This window comes from Lynx canadensis, chromosome A1 (genome assembly GCF_007474595.2).
Source record: "Lynx canadensis isolate LIC74 chromosome A1, mLynCan4.pri.v2, whole genome shotgun sequence".
NCBI classification, from domain to species: domain Eukaryota; kingdom Metazoa; phylum Chordata; class Mammalia; order Carnivora; family Felidae; genus Lynx; species Lynx canadensis.
In genome coordinates this window covers 215024514-215049242 of record NC_044303.2, presented here as the reverse complement: position 1 = coordinate 215049242, position 24729 = coordinate 215024514, and the positions used below count along the sequence as shown (strand labels likewise).

General features: G+C 37.2%; 1 long non-coding RNA gene across 1 annotated transcript; it reads left to right on the top strand.

The window, feature by feature from the left end:
• The first annotated feature begins 873 nt into the window (after positions 1–873).
• LOC115508346 lies at positions 874–24346 on the top strand. The gene is made up of 3 exons (XR_003966983.1): positions 874–972; positions 18446–18450; positions 24337–24346. It is a non-coding gene; the product is annotated as an uncharacterized LOC115508346 (long non-coding RNA).
• The last annotated feature ends 383 nt before the right edge of the window (positions 24347–24729 follow it).

Sequence of the window (24729 nt, the reverse complement as noted above, 5' to 3'; positions counted from 1 at the left end):
CTTTCTATACTCAAATGCAAGGACTCAAATTCAAGGACCACATAACCACTTTCCTAAAACTCCTTTGGAAATTCTGAATACGATTTAGCACCTACTCCAGAATGCAGCATCTATTTCATTATGGTATTCAACTGAAAATACAAATTTAAATCTAATTGCAGATTTTTTTTAACACAGAATAATCTAAAGTAGGCTCACAAGTTGATGTGAATGATCAGGGGGAAATGACCCAAAATGATACAAGAAAGAAAGGGAATAACTACAGAAGGGAAATTGCTGGAGTGGGAAAGTAGGAACGTGATCAAGAGAGCTGGAGGAGGAACGTGATTATGTGTATCACAAGTATACCAGTATTCAATGTTTCTAATGAAAATTTAGCAAAATTTAAAAATATAATTTGATCTCATCTTTATAACTGAAGCAAATATTGATCTTGTGTCTGTTTAACCTAGTATCAGTAATACTTTACTGTCTTTTTTTTTTTTACAGTCTTGAGGTTTTTTTTGTTTTGTTTTTTGTTTTTTGTTTTACAATTATCATGCCATGAATTCATAGGGAATGGGTTCCAGCAGCTCAGCCTCCTTTCCATTGGTCCTCACAAAGTGTGTGCTTTGCTGGGTGGGGCAGGCTGGCGCTTCAGTTGAACCCAAGTACCTTTCTCCTTGGCTTCCTTCTTTTTCTGATCATTTTCCTTCACATGCTTAAGAAGCTATCTCAGCTCTTTGAGTGCTTAATATGCTCAATTGTACATTAATTCTCTTGGCAAGAATCTTGCCCTTAACTTGTTTACAACAATGCCAACAGCATGCTGGGTACCACTATAGACTCTTACAGTTTTGCCACAACATTTGTGGGGTGTTCCTTTTTGAACAGTGCCCATTCCCTTGATGTCCACAATATCACCTTTCTTGTAGATTCGCCTGTATGTTGCCAAAGGAACAACTCCATGTTTTCTAAAAGACCTAGAGGAGAGTACCTCTCCTCTTTCCCTTTGTGTTGGTCATTTTGGCGAATTACTGGAAGATGGCGGTTCCGGCTGCAAAGAAGGGCAATACTTTACCGTCTTTATATCAACAACACTAAAATAACAAAAGCTTCCAAATATTTTATTTTCGTAATATTTTTTAATGTTTATTTATTTTTGAGAGAAAGAGACAGAGTGCGAGCCAGAGAGGAACAGAGAGAAAAGGAGACACAGAATCGGAAGCAGACTCCAGGCTCTGAGCTGTCAGCAAATACCCCAATGTGGAGTTTGAACCCACGAGCAGTGAGATCAGCTGAGCTGAAGTCAGATGTTTAACCGACTGAGCCACCCAGGCACCCCAAGTTTCCAAATATTTTAAAGACATTATAAGCATTTAAGGTTTTAAAACAATTTTATAATGCTTCCTTTTATTGATAAATATTTAAAAGCTTCACAAACTCTTACCAAGTTATAGCAGAAAAACAAAATTGTACAGACCTAAAATCTTTTCTCTGAAATCCCCAAAATCCAAAAAGCTCTGAAAAGGGTCTTTCATAAATTTTGGTGAAAAATATTTGACCTGAAGACAGATTATAGTATCTATCTCACTGTGGACGTTGATATTTTGCTGGGAAAATATGAATCTATTTGATCATGGGGTTTTGGCCCAGACCTTGCTGGAAGTATTACATAGCATATAGTATGTGCACAATATTACCCTTCCCAAATTGAGAGGCAGGTGGAAATCTGAATTCTTAAGCATTTTTGGCCCCAAGAACTTTGGGTGGCAGATTGTAAACCTTTAGTATAAACTAAAATATAGTATCTTTGTGAATTTAAGACAACTTAAGCATTTAATGAACTCCAAATTTATGGAATTCAGTATAAAGCAGAAACCCTGCCTTGGAGAAATACTAGAAAGACCTTTTTGTAACCTTGTCTTACCTATATCACCAATAGCATGCAAAGACTCCAAGGAGCAAATTAAAGCAAGATATAGTGCACTGTCTCTAAAGAAAGCTGGGCTTTTCTGCTAGCTTCCTTATTTCATCTGGCTTACAACATTAAGCATGTTAATAACCAGAGCACTCTTGGAAGTCATTTGACCAAGCCAGCCCTCAGATCCCTGGAGTTCAAGCAAAACTGCACAGTAAATCTACTGTAGTAATTTGGAATATGCATTACAAATACAAAGGGAATGTACATTTAATCCATCTCTAAAAATCATATCTTAAAATCATCAGAAAGGAGGATAAAGTTTATGGTGCATAATCCTATCCTCATGGAATTTTAGCTGACCAGCAAAATACCTTTTGATACTACATTATCTGTTTTAATCTTTAAAAAGTTCTACCCTTGACCAAAATGGTTTTCAAGAGCAATGGTGCTGAAACCTGTTGTGCGATCAACCATTGTATTTGGAGCCAAATCCTGCATCACTCACTGGGTTATCACCTAAGGAGAATAACACATTCTACTGCCTGAGAGTCATGACCACACAAATGTCTCATATCTCATGTGTTAAAACTGACTCACAATTAAAGAGAGTAAACATAGACATGTGTAAATATTAGATAATACTTTTCAACTTGAGATATGGAAACAAAAAACTTTTAAACCTTTTAAGGACAAACAACCTATTATAGGAGCTGAAGAATGTACACATTACAATTCAGCACTGTTTTATTCATTCCTTTGGAAGCCTGACTGTGGTAGAAACAGAATTTTTTTTTTTAAATAATGTTCAATAATGAAAATGTGGTAATTTTGCTTAGACATTAATTTTAAACACCCAATTTTGTTAGAACTCATGTCAAGACACCAAATGTATAGGTGGTCAGTCTACCTTCTAAAATATAAATACTGAGAATAAAATATAAGCTTAATGGAAGGCTATGACACCAGTGCTAATTATATTCTCCCAAAAAACAAGGTCATTGAGAGCACTCCCCAGGAGAATGTTCTCTGGATTCTACTGTGTCCAAAAATAATATTATCTATTAAGGTGATTAATATTCATTTAGGCTTTGTTTATCAACTTCCTTTTCTGCATGAATTACTAGCAATTATCATTATGGAGAAGGAGGAGAAGAGGGAAGAGAAGGAGGAGAAGAAATGAAGATGAAGGAACTAAATGGCCCATAAAACTCTCCTACTTACAGGCCATAATCAACCGAGTTAAAAACTAACGGCTGCTCTATCCTGGGGTGGGGGGGGAGGGGGTTGTTTCCCTCATTCTGGTTTTTTCTTGGTTGTATCGTTCTTTAGTCTACATTTTATTTTTTCATAGACTCCACACCTTCCTGAGAGTAAGCATTTCATCCTGTTTTTTGAATTTCTGGTAGTCAGAATCAATAAAAGTAAATATCCAAACAGGCTGAGGAAGTAATTTCCTAAACATCCTCACCAAATATGGTTAAAAATAAACACAAATTAAGAGTTCAGCTGGCACTGAGTTTTAGACTTTCAAACTCTAATTCATTACAACACACACACACACACATACACACACACACACACGCACACATACAAATAAAATAAAATAAAATAAAATAAAATAAAATAAAATAAAATAAAATAACCAAAATTACTGGAGTAACATGAAGACCTGCAGAAGCTATTGTTCAGAGATTTACTTTTTTTCTGGGAGATAAAATTTGCTTTTCCAGCTTCCCTCCCAATGTCTTGACAAAATAATGACAGGAATTAAGAACATAAAGCTTGCAACTGAATTGTAGCAATTTCTGTTTTGTAGACCTGACGTTAGATGGGACTGCTCTGCATATTATAAAGGCTAGTGTCTCTGAGGTCAGAGCTATTGGTAGTTTTATTTCCCAAATTTTTAAAGGTAATATGCTTGTTTCAGCAAAGCTCACTAATTTTGATTTCTAGTATACTGGCCTTGTCTCATAACTAAAAATATTTTTAAAAATTTAAAAACAGAACCCACCAAAATAATAAAAACGACTATTCAATGGTGATGCCCCTTTCTGGTTAACATGACTGAAAAGAAAGCTGGCATTGTCAAAAGGTACTAAACAGCCATAAATGTTTTATCAGTTTCCAGGTGGGAATGATAAGCAACCTTTCACATACCCTTTCTCCTTTTCCTTTTCTTTTTTTTAATGTTTATTCATCTTTTGACAGTGGGGATGGGGAGCAGAGAAAAAGAAAGAGACCTAGAATCTGAAGCACTCTCCAGGCTCTGAGCTGTCAGCACTGAGTCCCACTCAGGGCTCCAACTCAGCAACTGCAAGATTGTGACCTGAGCCAAAGTCAGATGCCTAACCAACTGAGCCACCCAGGCGCCCTCTTTCTCCTTTTTCTGATTATAATGCTTTTAGATTCCATTTAGGAGTGTGTCTAATTAATTTTTCCAGCTTAGCAAGACTGGCCCCAAGTCATTTCCTATTTCCTCTCTTGCTGTGAGCAGAGGCACATCTCTGTAGAAGCTTTTTGGTCCCAGTGATTATCTCCTCGGACTGAGCATGTACAGGTCCAGCTTTGTACAGCTAGGAGGAAGTCTGCTAGGACTTCCTTAATAGAGGAACAAGCATTAATAGAGTGGTAATAAACCAACAGGAGAGGTAACTTAGTAACAAAAGAGAACACCTCTGAAGCTTCAAAGTTCCTGAAAAACAAATGCAGCATGTATAAGATAGTCCTATTAAAAATGTAAGACTTTTTGATGACATTTTATAAAACAGAAGCCCAGTCTAGTGCCCTTTGTCTACTGTTTTAAAATCTTTATTGTTGAAATTAAAAGAAATTAGAGACAAAGGTCTGTTCTTTATTAAGAAAATAATTTAGACTACATCCATTTCTTGACCTCATTACTCATTATACTTCCATTAAGGGCATTACTTTCCAATTGGCATATTGGTCAATTTAATGCTAAACTTTTGCTCAAAAAAGCATATGCCCACTTTTTTTTTTAATTCATGCTAAATTAAAATTATCTTATTTTGTCTTATATTTCTCTAAGCCAGTTTTGAAAATAGACTTTTTGGTATGTAACCAGGCCAATAAAACCTACCTACTACCCAAGGTCATTCTAATCCCTCCCCCCTTCCCCGCACCCAAAAAAAAAAAAAAAAAAAAAAAAAAAAAAAACTCTTACTTGTAGCCATGACACTATTGTGGTTTCCATTTTTCTTTTTTCTTTTTTTTTTAATTTTTGAAATCTTCAATAAATTGACACCAGTATAAAAATAATACATCAAGTGATTATTAAACACACTTAAAATGATGTGATTTTTGTGTTTTTATTACGATATTTTATAGTAATCAGCTCAAAAGAAGTCAAGAGGGGGGCTGTATCTCATTTTTTATAAATAGGCTGAGGATTTGACTGCATCATTCCATTACAGGTACTGATGTCAAAAAATCACCATTTGATCACTTTAAACTTCACATATATAAGTAAAACAAGCTATTAACTTAATATGCACAGATATCTCACTGCCTTGCATGCAATAATTCATGTATTGCCCTAAAACAGAGTTCAGCACTACTTACACTTCCTGAAGAAACACACAGGTGGGACAAAGAGGTAGCTTGTAACACCTAAAGCTTCTCTCTTAATACCCTCCTATTAACCCCCCCCCAATTAAAAAACACCAACCCAAAAAACATAAAAGTGATTTGTGTGCTTTGCAAACACCACTTCAGGAAATGGCCCCAAACTCCTCTTTCCACTGGCATTTCCAGTATTAAAATGCTGATGGGCTTAGAGCTATTCAGAGATCCCAATTCTCCTTCCAGCCTGTAGGAGGGGGGTGGTACTTCCTGCCCACCTGGCTGATGTCTGTCATAGGACTTGCTTTGGCCAATGAAAGATGAGTACAAAGGATAAATGTCACTTCTCAGAAGAAATTTAAATTTTTTTTTTAATTTTATTTTTGTGACACAGAGAGAGACACAGCATGAGCAGGGGAGGGGCAGAGAGAGAGGGAGACACAGAATCCGAAGCAGGCTCCAGGCACTGAGCTGTCAGCACAGAGCCCAAAGCAGTGCCTGAACTCACCAACGGCGGGATCATGACCTGAGCCCAAGTCAAACACTTAACCAACTGAGCCACCCAGGTGCCCCTGTCAGGAGAAGTTTTCAGTCTGCATTCTCTTTTATGTCCAGATGGAGCCTCCATTAGTTTGACACCTGAGTGACCACACTGAACAGTGCCTCCCCTCTGTCAATCCCCAATGAACATGTGGCCTGAAGGAGAAATAAATTTCTGTGGTATTATCCCACTGAGATTTCAGAACTTTTTTTTTAACTTCCACCTAACTTAGTGTATCCTAACACACCATCTCATAGAGAACCATGAGCATCTTACCAGAGACAGCCAAGTTAGCCATCATCACTACATGTTTATTCAAAATAACATAAATCAACTACTCCTACAAATCTCTAAAAGGCCATTATTCTTTCATTGTAAAATCTAATCCATGAGTATTTTAAAAGATGCATTGCTTTCCATTAAAAATAGCTATTTTTTTATTACAGTGAGGTTTTCAGTGGTCATAAAAATTTGAAATAGTAATTAACGGTAATAACATTTACATAGCACCCTAAAACAGTTTAAATTCATGTTTTATGTTAATTTCATTGTAATTGAGGGAGGTCTGATTAGAAGTTTCTCAGTTTTATTGTGCATGTTGTATAGGGAATAACATGGCAATCCCTATGTAAACATGATTGCAATGGCAGAGTCAGTGAGAATATTAGCCTGAAATGTTTAAAAGAAAATTAAATACTATATCAAAAAGAGAAAATTATTTTATTTTAGACGCTCAAATGCATTTTCTGTAAGAAAAAAAAAATAACCGCATATTTGACTACTTGTCAGAATCCTAGGAATATCGCAGAGAAATCATTTGGAAATTAAAGAACATCAGCTCGAGGTCTCAGTATACACTCACAAGAGATGACAGCAGTGCAAATCCCTGCTCAATGGTGTGGCTTCATCCGGCTGCTCAGCAAAGGGAAATCATAAAGAAAGTCACCAAATGCTCTCACCTATGAACCATTAGTGACGACAGTATCATGAAGTGACCGAGCATTCCATGAAGCTGGACAAATGACACTTCTCAGGTGGTTTGGGGCATGTAATTAATGGAGAAATGTGTGAACTTGAAGAAATACTAGGATGCAGAGTCATCAATATTATTTACAAATTCAGTAGAGGAAGGATCATAGTTTTTTGGCAAATAGTAGTCCTATATAAGTGTATGTGTATGTGTGAGAGAGAGACAGAGAGAGCACACAAGCACACATGTTCTATGTAACAACAGACCATTACCGGACAAGTATCTACTGAGGACTTATTGTGGTAAAGTTTCTAGACTTGGCAGCATGGACAATACAAAGATGTTTGAAAAGCACCCCATGGTCTCCAAAACTTTACAGCCTAGGCCATACCAAACATTCTAAGCCTTAGAAGCATAATGCATATCTGCTAGAGCACTTTGCAACCAAGCCCATGCTCTGATTATTGTAGAATTAATAAATACTTGCCATTCTTCATTTGGGATATTGACAAAGCCCCCTGCAATATAGGGTTTCTCTAATTTATAACATGATTAATTTGTTACAGAAATATTGTGACAATTTTATAATAATCATGATAGTGCAATTTAAAGTATTAACTGAGGTGCCTGGCAGGCTTAGGCAGTGGAACATGTGACTCTTGATCTCAGGATTGTGAGTTCAAGCCCCATGTTGGGTGTACAGATCACTTAAAAATAAAATAAGTTATTAACCAATCTGGTATAATAGAAAAGTGAATAGTTGAGTTACAAATATCCAAGAGGGCAAAAGGAGCTAAGGGAATCATAATTCTAAGCAAAAACACTGAAATAAAATATCTTACAAGGTTTCGAGTCAGCTCATTTTACTATTAATTTGAAACAGTGACAACAAATATTTGATAGCTTAGTCTTTAACTCATAGAGTATTTCTACATCTAAAAATACAATAAGGAAGTCCACATTTATCAAGTCTCAACCATATAACAGATGGCATGTATATATATACATACATGTATATTTATTTATATATTATCCCATTTACTCCTTACCCTAGCCTTGTGAAAACTAACACACACTATGAGGATGTTTTAGGTTGCAGATAATTAACGCACCAAACCAAATCATAGAGGTTTTGGCATAAAGTTTTATTATCTCATGTATCAAGAAGGCTTCACTGGGTAATTCTGGTTTTCATCAATGTCCTCAAAAACCTAGATTTTGTTCAAATTTTCTCTGAGCCATACTTAGTATATCAACTTTGTCTTCATGGTTTCAGATGCCATCCCTGTTATCTGCTGTTCCAGGAAGGCACAAAAACTTCTAATAGAGGGGCACCTGGGTGGCTTAGTTAAGTGTCCAACCAGCTCGGGTCATGATCTCACCCTTGTGGGTTCGAGCCCTGAGTTGGACTGTGTACAGACAGCCCAGAGCCTAGAGTCTGCTTCGGATTCTGTGTCTCCCTCTCTCTCTGCTCCTCCCCTCCTCACACTCTGTCTCTCTTTTTCTCTCAAAAATAAATAAACATAAATTAAAAAAAAAAAAACTTCCAACAGAAAAGGAGGAGAGGTGACTCTTTCTGTGTTCTTTTGTCAGCAGGAAAATCCCTCTGAGAAGCCTTGCAGCTCACTGAGCCTCCTTCTCCCCCATATCTCACTAGCTACTGGACCACATGCCCATCCCTATACCTTTCAATGGCAAAGTGACTGGTTCAGATGGTTATGAATTAGCAGATGTCCAGGGCCTCCTCTCTGAGCACATGGCCACAGAGGAAACAGTGAACACAACTCATTCGAAATTAGAAATCAGCCAACTAACCACAAGTTGGACATGGGAGGTAGGAAACTAAGAATGTCTGTAATAGAATATTCTTATTCATGCATAGCTAACCCTATTACTCACAGATTCCTTATTTGCAAATTTCCTTACTCACTAAAATTTATTTGTAACCCCTAAATCAATACTTATATACTTCTGTGGCCATTCACAGACATGCGTGGAGCAGTGAAAATTTTGAGTCACCCGACATGACCCCATCCCCAGCTGAGGTCAAACAAAGTGATGTTCTACCTTCTCATTTCAGCTCTCACACTGAAAACAGGTTTTCTTTTCACAGTCTATTTAGTGCCATGATTTTTGCATTTTGTGCTATGTTGGTTATTTCACTACTTTAAATGGCCTCCAAGAATAGTGCTGAAATGCTGTCTAGTGTCTAGTGCAAGAAGGCTGTGATGTGCCACATAGAGAAAATTTGTGTGTTAAATAAGCTTCATTTAAGCATGAGTTATAATGCTGCTGGCCAAGAGTTCAATGTTAGTCAATCAATAATATGTATTAAGTAAGCTGCCTTTTTTCTTTTTTTTTTTTTTTAATTTGAAAGAGAGAGAGAGAGAGAGAGCATGCAAATGGGAGACAGCAGCAGAGGGGGAGAGGGAGGGAGAGAGAGAGAACCTTAAGCAGGCTCCACACTCAGCATGGAGCCCAACATGGAGTTCTATCCCATGACCCTGAGATTATGACCTGAGCAGAAATCAAAAGTCAGACTCTCAACCACCTAAGCCACCCCGGCGTCCTTTTAAGTAAGCTGTCTTTAAGCAGAAACACACATAAAATGAGGTTATATATTGATCTGTTGATGAAAATATATGACCAGAGGTTCACATGAACCTAATCCTGTATTTCTCCTGTAAGCAATGGTTCAGTATTCACGAATTCAGTGTTTGTGACAACTTCCAGAATAGAACTACTGCAAATGATAAGAATTGACCAGGTAATGAAACTAAGATATAACTGGGTCATAGTAGCCACAGTCAGCCATAAGTAGCAGGCCAGACCTCCAATCCAAATCCTATCAACACTGTTAAGGACTTTGGAATTTATCATGAGAACAATGACAAGACATTGAAAGGTTATAAGTAGGAAGAACCATAAATAGAGGTGTATTTCTAGAGCACCATTCTAGATACAATCTAGAGAATAAACTTGAAGAAGATTGAATTCAGGGAGACCAGGTCAGTGGGCTATTGCAATAATCCAGGCAAGAAGTGATGATGAGGGATGAGTGGAGTAGGAAGCCATGATAAGGGTTCTGTGCCAACAGATGTGGTTCTGAGCCTCACATGATGTAAAGACTGGTCACCAAGAAAGGATGTAAGAGTAATAGAGTAAAAACAAGAACAATGAAGTTTAAGAGGGAAAATGGTGCAGAATAGAAATAAAAAGAGAAGGATCCAACTTCAAAATATTGCTGGGTACAAGCTAAGCTTGGCCCAATTTCAGATTCTCATCTGAAAATCTTAGCAAAAACCTAGTTCACAGCCTCTATTAATATTAGGGCATTAAATTTTAATAAGTGGAAAATGGAATTCATAAGGCTTCAGTTTCATCCAATAGGGAGTTGACCAGTTGTCTGTGATTTTACACATCTCCTGGTAGAAACAGAGTTACAAATGCAGACCTGAGCATTGAGATACATCATGTAAATGTGTGACTCTCCCTGGAGGACTTTCTGTCCCCAAAGTGATGATTGAATTACAATTGCGTTATAAATATGATAGTCCCATCTGTGATCAACATTAAATTTTTCTGACGTAGTATTTAAAGTAAAATTTATCCCAAACCCCCAGAAGCCCTCAAAACTATCACACATTTGAATGCAGGTAAGTAAAATAAGAATTATGCTTCTTAATTTTTACTATCGTGTCACATTTCAGTTGGAATATTTTGGAATTTGAAATTTTTTCTAGTCTCTATGGAATTATAGGAGAGAAGAGAAGGGAGAGAGAGAAAAATGGCCATGCTAGAAAACAGTGAACTTTAGAATGTTAGAGCATATTAAGTTCTTTTGTCTATCACACATGGATGTCCAGTGCATTGGCATTCCTAGTTCTCTTTTTTTTTAAGTTTATTTATTTATTTTTGAGAGAGAGAAGATGCAGGAGAAGCAGCGAGAGAAAGAGAGAGAATCCCAAGCAGACTCTGCACTGTCAGCACAGAGCCTGACACGGGGCTCGAACTCACGAACTGTGAGATCATGACCTGAGCTGAAACCAAGAGTTGGACACTTAACCAACTGAGCCACCCAGACCTCCCTGCATTCCTAGTTTTTATGAGATGTGACTAATCTTAATTATCTCCTAATAAGAATACTGTACTAGGCTTTACAATATCCAAATAATTAATGCTAATATACAGCCACAGGCAAAACTTTCCATGCTGTGCATTTGGACCATGTGCTAGATGTTTTACATAAATGACAAGCACACACTTGAATAACCCACCGTACTATAATCCTTTAAAGTAAGAGGCCTTCAAAGAGGCTATGAGGCCTCATCTTTCAACAAGTGCATTAAAACCTTTCAGATATACTCCGTTTAAAAGATGATCAATAAAATTAGAAATAAAGGAATTATTTTAGAATATTTTCCAGTGTTGAAATTAAAAAGAGACATACAGCAAACATTATTCAATTTGATTCCTCTTACCATTGACTATTCTGCAAATGACTTGCGTCAAGTGTCCCAAAACTAGAATGATATTTTTCATATTATATTTGTCAACATAAACACTAGCTGTTATAATAGATAAGCCCCGACTTCTCTGTGGCTTAACACAGGAAGTTAATTTTTCACAGCGGAATTAGTGAGGGTGTTCTTGGTTGGGCAGTCTTCCACATGGCCTCACTTCCCATCCTTCTTCCACCTTTCCTGGACACCGCCTCTTCCAGGAACCAGGAGTTCTCTTCATTCAGCGGATGGATACTGAGACTATGGCCATGACTCACCTGTCTCTTAATCACACTGGTCTGGAATTCACTTCTCTTACATTTCATTGTTGAAAACTAGTCACACAGCCCCACCTACGAGGGCAAAGGAACTGGAAAACACAGTTGCTGGCTGGGCAGCCACACTGCCCAGCACCATTCTACACTGAACAGGGTCCACAAACTGTTCAATTAGGTGTCTCTGTCACATGTACCATTTGCATTTCTTGTCAATATCTTTTGCCTTTAAAGATCTAAACTTGGTGGGGCACCTGGGTGGCTCAGTCAGTTAAGCATCCAACTCTTGATTTCAGCTCAGGTCATGATCTCACAGTCTATGAGTTTGAGCCCTGCATCTGCACTGTCAGTGCAGAGAGTACTTGGGATTCTCTCTCCTCCCCCGCCCCCTTCCCCTACTCTATTTATGCACACATGCTCTCTCTTTTTCTTTTTCTCTCTTTCTCAAAATAAAGAAATAAACTTGAAAAAATCTAAAATTGGTTATAGTGGGAGTCAAATCATCATACACAATTCCATATGCAAAGAATCTTTTTTGTTACAGAACAGAAATATTTGTTATGCCTCTTATGTAATACTAAAGTAGACTTCAATTGCAACTAGATGTTTATACCAAATAGAGCTAATACAAAGAATAATTTAAAATTGGGATGAGAATAATTTCAGGATATACAAAGAGTATTCACCCTTTGCCACTCCATTCTTTACTACCCTTGTAAGTTTTAGGTTTATGATGAAGCCTGTTTCCGCATTTTCTAAAACAAAAAGCATAGAAATGTTGGGTACTGCTGGAAGAGTCTTTGATCCATCACAGCCTCTGCATCTTTTAGGCTGAGGTACAGAAGGATAATGGCCTTGTTTACTTACATTTTTTCAGATCTTAACCAAATTGCTAACTGAGATTCATACTGACATACCCAGGCTCCACTGTTCAAAACAACACCATTTGCTCTAAATACAACTTGAAGCAGTTGTGAAATCTAAATCTTAGCTTTTTTGTACACCTTAAACACAAGGTTCTATATGAATTATATATCCATCAAATGGGAAAAATTTAAATAAATCTTATTTTTTCCCCACTGCTACAGAAATTACTCATGAGTCAAGGAAAGTAAGTGATTTTACTTTGATTTCAAATAAATGGAACAGTAATATGACAAGATTTTGTGTGAACTATAAACTTAAGAATTACCTTGATATAATCCTAAAGATGTTTTAAGAAAATAAAGGGAAAAAAGTCCCATTTATGATGAGACAAAGAACTTGTAGAGGCATAGGAGAAAGGAAATAACATGACTTTGGGCTCAAAAGAAATTATGCTGAACTTTAGCGAAGGGATCAGAATAGAAGAAATGATACAAAAATACTGGTGACCAGACTGCCATGATTAATAATGTTCTTACTCCTGAAGGCCAATTAATTGACACAATAATTCTTTTAAAAGCATGGTAATGATGCAGTGAAGTAAAGAGGACGTTTCTTATGAGTACTTTTATAGACAGCTGGTAGGTGACATCAGGTAAGGATTAATGAGCAACTCAATACCGATGGACAGACAGCATAAAGTGAACAGAATATGAGACAAAACATCTTCATCCTTGTGTGGAGGTTTATCTATAGTTCAAACGGAACTCAGATTTACCAGAAAACAGGGGTCAACCTTAAACTATAATTTTGCCACTTTCACATTGTCCTGAAATTATCTCAAGCCTTAATCAGAAAATCTGGAAGAAGAAATTTCTATAGAATAACGAAATTCTTCCTCCCTATATGCTCTTTTCAGTGGGACCACACCACGCCTCCTTATAGTCCCCATCTAGTACATAGCGTGCACTGAATGGAATACATTCAGGTTAGAAATTGCATTTATCAGATATCAAGATAATATTTCTTTAACAGCACCATTTGGCATGCATTTGTTTTTAATTTAGAATGAGTTTAAATTAATTTTGTCTTAAAATTTTCATGCCACTTTCTGGGATGTTTGAAGCTACCCTGGAGGGCAGTAAAACCAGAGCTGGGAATCACAGTTTCCATCTTTAGAGAGAAAGAAGCAATTTCCATAATTCCAGAATCATTTCATTAGTGGGTACGTATGGTCTGAATTTTCAAATCTATGGAACTGACCATATGTTCCCTCTCCTCTGAAAAAAACAAAAAAAAATGTGGCAAATTGCCACCATCCAACATGGGAAGAATTGAAGGTATATAATAACAAGGAATTATAAATATAAATATAAGGGCACTTCATTATGCATATTACTTAACATAAATGTATGGTCTCTGTGTTAATTACAAAGCTTTCTTCCTCCTAAAGTTATAGAGTAATGGATCCCATCTTAGAGTTACCAACAGGTCAGCCAAAAGGAAGTGACTGAGAAAGAAAAATGCGTTGCAAAATAGTTACTATGATCTACTGAAAAGAGTTCCTCCACAGTATAGCCACATTACCTGTGATTTTTATTTTGTGGATTGTTTATAGGACATCAGATTCCAGTGGTGGCAATATTCACTGGGGACCGGATTCACTCTTAGGTTCAAATTAACAGCACAGTCTTACAGATTTCTAGAGAAAGATGTATAATGCTGTCAAAAGCACAGCATATTGTTAAATCATGTGTTAAAATAAGATCCAGCAGTCACAGTAAAAAAAAAAATTAACTGTAATTGTGCAATGGAAATATTATTTGTAAAAAAAAAAAATGCACATTGTTTTCCAAAACAAAATATGCTCTCTATTCACCATTTTTGTATTAAGCTGCTTTAAAAGCATTCTTGCATGGAATTCATGGAATTCAAAGCAACTTTCACACCTGATCTGAAAGCACACGACATCCCTGGAAGTTCAGGAAGGTAAAATGATATATTTTTTACTATTTTATAAAAAGAAAGGCAGTTAGCAGATAGATTATGTGGGTTATCCAAAGTCACAACATAGAAAAGTGGCAGACCCAAGAATCAAACTTCTAACAACCAATTCTGTCACAGAAAGGGGCTATCAGGCGTACATGTGGTCTGATGTACACTTTCACCTTTCAACATGTCTAAAACATGCTTGGCCCAGGCAAACAGAACCCTAATTCATTCTTACATTTGCAAGGTAATAAGCCTAAAATGAATTAAAAGGCATATCATGCCATGGCCTTGGGAAAAAACATCCTCTCTCATTGCCATTACAGAGAGAGATGAAATCATATCAAAGTAAGCTAGACAGTTAAAAGGGAATAGGAAATAAAAAGGAAGTGGCCAAGCAGTGCTGGTGGCAGCTGTCTGAAAGGGAACATCAGCAGGATCAAATAACAGAACTTTCTTAGTTGATTCTTGAAAGCACAAACTCAAAAAAAAAAAAAAGAAGAAGAAGAAGAAGAAGAAAGAAAAAAGGAAAAGAAAGAAATTTAAATTTAAAAAATCATACACATGCCATTATGCTGAGTTTAAATACACATCCACATATACTCAGTTTAGTTTTAGAAAGTGTAATGGTGAGCTTCTCACAGGCACACCAGATTAAGCACCAAAATTAAATGTCTTTGAAGTCAATGTAGACAGACACTTGCATGGCCTCGCTTGAGATGAGCTGAGAGCTCACATCCCTTCATGCCTGGCATGGGGCCTGAAATCTCCAGGAAAGCCATTTCTGAGGATTCCCAGCTCAAATGCAAATATGTGACAAGGGAGGAATAACTTTAATCTAGATTTACCCATTAATACAATAGTTTGTATCTGGGAAAGAATCTGGTATGGTAAAAACTCTGGAGGGAAAAAGGAAAGAAGAGGTCCTAAGGAATTTATTGCACCTGGAAAGGGAAAGCCCTGCCACTGGGAAGCTCAGCAAATTGCTCTGTTCAGTTGAAAGACTATGAAGTTATGAAGCCTAGAGAACAGCCTGCTAGGTGGCACAATGACAAATTTTAAAGTTCTCAAAGGGCTCCAATGTTAAGTAATTGTCTAACTGTACACAATTGATTACATTTTTTTTAAATCTTTTGAGTTCCTCCTTCCTTTCCACAGACCCTGTTGAGGCCATTATACATCTGGATCCTGCCTACCTTCCAGACTTCATGTTCTATCTTTTTCCTCTGCGTTAATCTCCCTTCCCTGTACACATACACCCCACATTACAGTCGCACCAAGTTTCATAAATTCACCATACTTTATCTCTGGAAATTCACCCACAGTTCCTTCTGCCTAGAATTCATGTGCAAAAAAGCAGAAAACAAAAAACAAAAAAAAAAAGAAACATGCATTTGGCAGTTTATACTGATTGTTCAAGACTCAACTAACAAGACTCAACTGACATTCCTCCAGGAAGCCATCTTCCAGGACACATAATGTGTTTCTTTTACATGTTCCAAGTGCACCATATACAGATGGGTCCCAGTTAGAACTTTATCGTACAGAGTACTTCAGAAAACTGGACAAAAACAACTGTAGACCAGTTACACTCTAATCACTGCACCAACTGACTTACATAGTTCAAAATACACAAAAAGAACTGAAGAAGGTTCCCAATAAAAAGCAACGCAGCATCCCATAATTCAGGTAATCAAAGTAAAAGAGCTCAACCTTAAAAACGGAATCAAAATGCTCGCAAAAGACCCCACGTACAAGAGAGATCCTATGAAAGTTCTTAGTCTGTTTCCAGAACCCAGTCTTAATCAGTTGAAATAATTAGCCAGGGGTAAAGGTAAGGGTGCTTTTTAATTCACCATACATGGACCCTGGTGACAAGAGAAAGAAAATTACAACACATAGCTTAAAGCTGAGCAAAACATAAGGTTTTTCCACCTGTTGTACAAAACTTTTCTTCCCTAGAAGAGCATATTTAGCCCACTAGTTGCTCAAAAAGGAGGAAGAGGATTATTTTGACCTTTGAATTAAAAATATCGGCTTGATGGGGCACCTGGGTGGCTCAGTCGGTTAAGCATCCACCTTCAGCTCAGGTCATGACCTTGCAGTTCATGAATTCGAGCCCCTGTGTGAGGTTCTATGCTGACAGCTCAAAGCCTGGAGCCTGCTTCGGATTCTGTGCTGCCACACCCCCATTCATGCTGTTTCTCTCTCTCTCTCTCTCTCTCTCTCTCTCTCTCTCTCTCTCTCTCTCAAAAAATAACCATTTAAAAAAAATTTTTTTTTATATCAGCTTGAAGCTGTACCTCTAACTTGAAAGTAAATAAACCAATAGAAGCAAGAGCAAATAGCAGTTCACTTTGAAAATAATTAGCTGGAACAGCTGGACTATCAAAGTGACCCTTTTTTCAGGAACAAATCTGAGAAACTATAAAATATTCTAAATTGTTTAATTAGGCCTTTGGTTCTCTAAACAGTTAAGTGTGGGTTTTACTTTATTATGCTTCCATGATGGCAGCCTTTTTTCTCCTATACTTGGTAGCATATCCTGTGTACCTAGGAAGAAATAATTGGAAATTAGTGAATACATTAGAATATATTCTAATTATAGAGAATGACGTAGAAAAGGAAAGATACAATGACCTTTTATTTCTGATTCTGAATTTGACTGTATACAGTCATTTAACTTAACTGGAATTCTAGTCAGCCTGTTTTAGTTAGCATAGAATATTCTGGTTAGCATAGAATGGATAGATCATGACTTGTAACCAACCACTGAAATAAAACTAAGTCAGGTGAAGGCATTAGAACACTCATTACTACTGGTGGTTGCAATATTTGAAATGCACACGTAAATACTATGTCTATTATTGGGTCTATTTTTTTAAGTATCAATAGACTCTTCTACAAAATATTTCATTTCCTCTTCACAGGAAGTAAACAGAACTGCCAATATGTGTGAGAAGTAAAAGCTTCTTGAAATTTTGTTATGAAGGCCACCGAGAAGAGTTAGCTATTGGATGACCTTCACCCATTGAAGACTCTGAATATCTCTGCTTTTCAAGTAGTTTTCTGTATCTACGGACACCATCCGAGCTGGAATTAATAGCCTGAACATAGGCATGATTTAATCAAAATGTCCTTGGTGCCTAGTCCAGCATTTCAATTTAAGAATTGAAATCCAGTTTCTGCATTTTAAAAATCAAATCCATTCTCCACGGAGAATTTTTACAAAACATCTTGGCACCTGCAATGCTGAAAATAGATCCAGCTCTATTTAAGAGAAAGTAACAGCAAATCGGGGATTTGTGTGATGGCAGTAAAATGCAGTTAAGTGTGGTCGTGCCAGGTTTTAGTCTAGAGACAGGGGGTTTTTATAGCACATTATAAACTCCTGAAACGGGAGGTTATTAGAGGATCAGTTCCCTAACTGTGTGGTTCTAGCAGGCTCTGCTCTGTTGCACTCTTTATTCTCCTGCTGGGAGCTCTGTCTTCTGAGGTGCGGAGCACATCCATCAGCCTTTTTCAGCTGTTAAGGCACTTCATTTTTTCCGGTGTTCCCTTCAACTTATTCCCTTGCCTCTGCCCCCGTGGACCTGAGAGATCTACAGTTCTCTTTGGCCTCTTAACAGGCATAATGGATCACCAGCTGAACCATCACCACATAGCCCTTCTTGCTAGGAAATTATTTCTCTCTTGCTTCAAATGTTCTTTCCTTTCACTTGGCAAATCCCTTTGCTGCTGTTCTTGCTGTGTGTTGCCTATATGCAAAGAGAGAAAACTTGGTCAAAAATGCTGACTTGCCTCTTGAAGTTGTCTCTTGAGTATTGGTCCTTTAATCTTTTCCAACAGAAAACGTGAAAATACTTGCTTAAGAAAAATAAGTGTTATTATCATCAGGTCTCTATTATTTGTGACCCTCATAGAGTATTATTCAACTATTTGGAAAATTAGCTCTGTTTGTCTTTTTAGAACCCTCTCATTGAAAGATACTTTCCTAAATACAACATTCTGTTTTAGGAAAAAAAAAGAAAACACTAAATTTTATAAAATTAGCAATAAAAAGTAGCAAAAAGTAGCAAAATCCACAAAAAGAAGCAATCTCAAACTCCTGAGATTATCAGTCATCTTTCTGTACTAATGCCCACATCCGTTCCACACTAATGTCATTAATTAATGATGATCTTGCTGATCTAATACCTCCTGAAAGAACTACGTGCTAGTAGAAACATCACTGGGTTGGGGGATAGAAGACCTAAATTCCAGTCTCAGATCTGGGTGGACTAATCAAATGGCTTTGAGCAAGCCACCTAAATTCTTGGGGCCTCAGCTTCCTCAACTGTACTAAGAACAGGTTAGAGTAGATCACTGTGATCCATTCTAAGATTGGTACTCTATGAGGAAACTTAAACTAGCTTCTCCTTTTTTTAATTGTCTGACTGTGTCCTTTATTTTCCTTATGGGCTCCATTTCCTGTTCCTCTCTATACATGTTATTTCCTTTCCATTTTTCTCTTTTATTTCTTCCTTGTAAGCTATTCTCCTCCTTCTCTCTATCCACAGCCCATCCTTATAAAAGCCACTTAGGTTTCAGAAGAGCCCTGAATACAGAAGTCTCTTCATTCTCAGATATGAGGCCCTATTGGCTCTCTACAGGACCAAAGTGAAGGTCCCTTGATAATGAAACCTAATCTCACCTATAAAGTAGTCCTTTAGAATTAAGAAAGGTCTTGTGATCAAAGCAGGATTTAGGTGCAGGTTACAGTGATCAATTCTCTCCTCCACATCATCCGAGGATTGAAAATTAGGACAAATCATTATATTCTCCATGTTTCTTTCCCACTTGCTTCTTTCTACCCTTTTCTTACTCTCTGTCAATCTCTCTCTCTCTCCCTCATACACACACGCACACACACACCCAATTACACTAAAAAAAATCATGTAAAATGAGACCATGAAAACTAGTCTTTATATGTTGCTTAATGTATGTATGTAATATATGTATCTTTTACTTGTTTTTCAAAACATAAACAGGTTTTTTTTTTATGTTTATCAATGTTTAATCATAAAATAATTGGAAAATGTCAAAATGGATAAAGGAAAACCAACGTGATAACTAACATGATGATAACATTATTTCAGATGCTGCTAGTGAGACAAAATCACTGTTTACAATTTAGAGCATAATCTTCTCAGTTTTTCTATACATAAAGTTCTTTTCTTACAAACATTACATATGCTATTCATAGTATTTTATACCCTATTTTTTCCAACTGAAAATATATCATGGGTCTCTTTTGATATCCATAGATATGTGCCTTCTCATGACTAAGTACTATTTCACTTTATAAATGTGTATGAATTATTTAGCATCCCCAGTTTATGAATAATTAGTAGCTTTTTTCCTAATTTTTTCTATTAAGAAAATACATTCTAATAAATAAAATTTTTTCTATTACAAATTTCATCTCTACATAATTTATGTTTCTAGAACTATTTCAAGATGAAAAATTCCTGGAAGTGAAACTTTTTCAACAAAGGGTATTTGTGTTTTAAAGAGTTTTAGTCTATAATGTCAAATAACTCTCCAAAGAAACTTATCCAATTTTGATCCCAGTAAGAAAGTATAAAATAAAAAGCACATACACACACATTCTTGCCTACCTTGGATATTGTTAATTGCTTTAATTTCTAATTTTGTTGAAATATGAATTCATTTGATTACAAATGAGATTAATATCCTTCCATATGTTAATTGGCCACATCATGTCTTCTTCTGTGAATGTTTCTCTATTCGTACCAAGAATATTAGCTCTTTTATTTTATATATTTTGCAGGTGTTTTTCCAGGTGGCTGTTTGTCATATTGTGATTGCCAGGGAGTAATGTTTACTTTTCACATACTCCAGTCTAGCAATAGTTTTTTCTGTCTTCTTCACTTTGGTGCCATACTTAAAAACACTTCACACAGAACAAGATTACATAACTATCTGCCTACATTTTCTTTTGTTCTTTTTCATACTAAAACATTTAATGCATTTGGAATTCAATTAGTATATGATGTAATTTTTTAATCAAATGGTCAGCAGGGTGTCCCAACAAACTGATGATAGCATCTACCCTTCCCTCCACTGTATTAAAATTCCACTTTTATCACACACTTCAGTATTATACTTCTGGGCCTCTATTTTTGGCACTTCCAATCGAGTGTTAATCTGTATATCTCTACCTATACCACGCCATTCCTATCACTACAGCATTCTATTATATGTTAATACTCAGAAAACATGTCTCCTCTCACTATTCCTTTTTTTATGTATTTCTCATATATTTCTTCATCCAAGTTAACTTGAGAATCATTTGCACTTTCAAAAAACTATCCAGTGCTGTCTTTAAAAGAAAACGAATAAAACGAATTCACTAAAGTGGAAATCAGATTGAATTATCTGAAAGAGTTGAGAGAAATTTTGACATAGTAGAAAGAGCCAAAACTTGCTCTTACGGTTTGACTCTCAACTAAAGCTATAAATTTGGCAAGTTTTTTAGCCTTTCTGAACCTGATCTTCATCTACAGAATGGAGCTAATAAAACCCACATGTAGTGACATCTGACATGCTTTTTGGACACCCATCACTGGAACCTAGTTCCTAAATTTGGAGCATTCCTCACCTAAAAATTCTTGTGAGAAGTACTGAACCTCTATAGAAAGCTAATGATGCCAAGTACTCACTCCTCCACCTCAGTCAAGAGTCTGCCAGTCTTAGGCACCCACCCCAGTTTTAAATCAGCAGCTGGTGAAACAAGAAAAATGGTCCATGAGGAAGAATCTCTGGCTGTGAAGGCAAAATTAGCACTTGCTGTAGTAGCAGCAGCAATAGTGTCTCTGATGCAAACCCAGGTAAGCAGCAGTGGTGTTCTCCCAGAACCTGGTTTAACAGGTGTCCCAGGGATTCCAGAAGGCTCTCTAAATCCTTTCCTGCTTAAGCCAGCTATAGTTGGTTTCTGTTGTTTGCAACTAAAACCCATGCCCAAGGTGCCTGGGTGGCTCAGTCAGTTAAGAATCCAACTCTTGATCTCAGCTCAGGTCTTGATCTCAGGGTCATGAGTTGAAATCCCATGCTGAGCTTCACACTGGGTATGGAGCCTCCTTAAAATACATACATACAGGGGCGCCTGGGTGGCGCAGTCGGTTAAGCGTCCGACTTCAGCCAGGTCACGATCTCGCGGTCCGTGAGTTCGAGCCCCGCGTCGGGCTCTGGGCTGATGGCTCAGAGCCTGGAGCCTGTTTCCGATTCTGTGTCTCCCTCTCTCTCTGCCCCTCCCCCGTTCATGCTCTGTCTCTCTCTGTCCCAAAAATAAATAAATGTTGAAAAAAAAAAATTAAAAAAAAAAAAAAAAAAAAAAAATACATACATACATACATACATACACACACACACACACACACACACACACACACACACACACACACACACACCCTGGGCTGTTTGAGCAATGAAATAAGAGAAAGCATGCATCCTCAACATTCTCAGGACATTCTCTTTCTATTGACCTCCCTCTATACGCTGACCTCTCCACTAAGATGTTGACCCACAACAGACTGCATCAACGAGCTCCCTTTCTCTCCCTTTTCTAATTGAGTTCAGCTAATAGAAAGTCCCAGCATAAGGTGTGATGGAGGAAGGAGAGTTGGGGGTAGGTACTTAACTCCCCCAGCTCTTTCTCTAAAGGCCTACTATTCAGTATCCCTCCTGTGAGCTAGAACCCCTGACACTCAGTCCTCTCTCTGAGTTCCAACTGCCACTCAGGCCTAAGGGTAATAAAGACATTCCAATTCTATTCTTACTAGCCCTGAGATGATTCACAAGCTCTTATGGTTCTTTTACATAAAACCCACACATTTTTTTAATTATCCTATTATTATATCCTTCCCAAATTTCCTATTTTTAGTGTGTTTTCTGTTGCTTGGGCCCCAATACGCAAGCATAAGCTCCTGGGACAGTGCTCAGCTTATAAGAGAGCTCCAGAAATTTTCCATGAGTCAAAATATCAAATATATTCTTTTTTTTTCCTATCTTGTAATGCAAGGGGGCCATAATGCAAGGGGGCCAGAATGAGATGAGGTAATTTTATGGACATCTGCAGCCCTCTGGTGTTTCAAAGATTAGTGGGGTCTTCTGCTTTCTAAGAACAGAAAATCTAGAAGTATGCCCCTCAAATAGAAATTTGCCTAATTCATCATTCTCAGGGGACACTCACACCAAAGTGTCTCAAACTTTTGTCTACGCTCATTTAGGCCCATCGCAGGTGTGAGACCACACATACATACATACATACAAGTGCCACATCACCCCCTTCACCTCACGGCCACTCCTTTCCTACTCCTCAAATGCAATGGTATCCATCCTACCAATCAAGAACCTTCCTCTGCCCATTCCACTCACTGGTGTCAGGTCAGGTTTTCAATGAATCACAGCACTCTATCAAACTATGTGCAAATTTTTGCAGATTTTTTGGAGCAGCAAAAACTTCCTTTTAACCATTCTCTCCATATCCATATAATAAATGATACTAAATGCTACTTGACTGTCCAGTTTTTTGTATCAATATATGGGTATGAAGGGCAATTAGCCATTGAAATAAAATTGGTAATGAATGCTAATTACTTCTTTCTATGGGTTTTGGGGTAATGTATTCCAACGATTTCCTCATTACTTTGAGAAATTGAGAGATGGTTCTATAGAGATCTACAAAAATTCTGAAAAGTACTTAAAGCATCAGACATTAGCTAGAGCTCTGTATAATTGGATCTGTTCTGCACCCCTTGCATGTAAGTTTTCTTGATGCAGATCCCTGAATGCATAAAGAAAGGAGAATGTAGAGGGAAGAGCGGCTTCAATCTGCTTTGCTGTCATTTGGATCTTTCGAGTTCTGAATTCTTTTGGCAGCTCTAATATAACAGAAGAGCTTTTCCTTCAGTGACTATAAAATCCCCATTTGGAATGTTTTTCTCACACATTTATGTGAACGTTGCCAATGGCTACTTTTCTTAAAATTAATTCTCACCCTCAATAATGATTTACAGAAGTTTACTAAAGTGCTGATAGTAAATACCAGAGACTATAAAATAGATATCTTTGCCACAGAAGATAAGTACTTCCTCTGTGTACTCAAATGTTAAAGAATCAAACTCAAATTTCACCAGATTCTGAAATCAACACTGAAAAATGTAATTCCTTATAATTAATTATATTCCATATTATCATCAACAATTCCTGTATATCATGGCAACAAAAACAAAATGGTATCACTCTACAGGGACAGAAAATTCCTGACATAAGGAGGATGCTGGTTTGGGAGAATACAGAGAAAACAGAAAACTTTTTTTTTTTTTTTTTTTATCACCTGAAGTAAAGCTGGATTCTGGTTGCAGCTGTACCACTTTTGACCTTGACTTCTTTTGATCTCTATCATCTGGAAGGTAAATTAGCCTAACTTATTTCAAGGAGCCATCCCAGCACCATTATTTAAATAATTTCCCACAGATATCCAGTAAATTTCACCAATGGGGAATTAAACTGGATCAAATCTAACCCCTCCCATTCTTTAGCAACAGGATTTGTTTTTAGAACCTACTTTTATTTGAAAGTTTACTTCAGTTCTTAAGATAATAATGACAACACTCTTTAAATCTGAAAGTCTTACACAGAAATCAAAGTGGACATCAAATAATGCATGTTCTGCTTTTGTACCGCAAGTATCTGTTGTTTCACAGATAAGAAGACATATCTTATTAGGTGATGTGTAGTCTTCAGAAGGGATGGCCCAGGAAAAAACACTGTCCACATATTCCTAAGTCTCATTCAGATCATGAGATATCACACTCATGTGTGCTGCAAAGTTCACGCAGATCCTCACAGAAGGTGCTGCAAAGTGCTGCAAAGTTCACGCAGATCCTCACAGAAGGGCTGAGGCAGGAGGCACAATGCCAGGACCCTGGCCAGAGTCCCACCTCCCATTACTGGACTCTGGAATGCCCCAGGCTGTGAATGAGAGAGTGTGGAGAATGTAATGTGTGCCCCGTCCGTAGCCCAGGACATCAGCACAACTA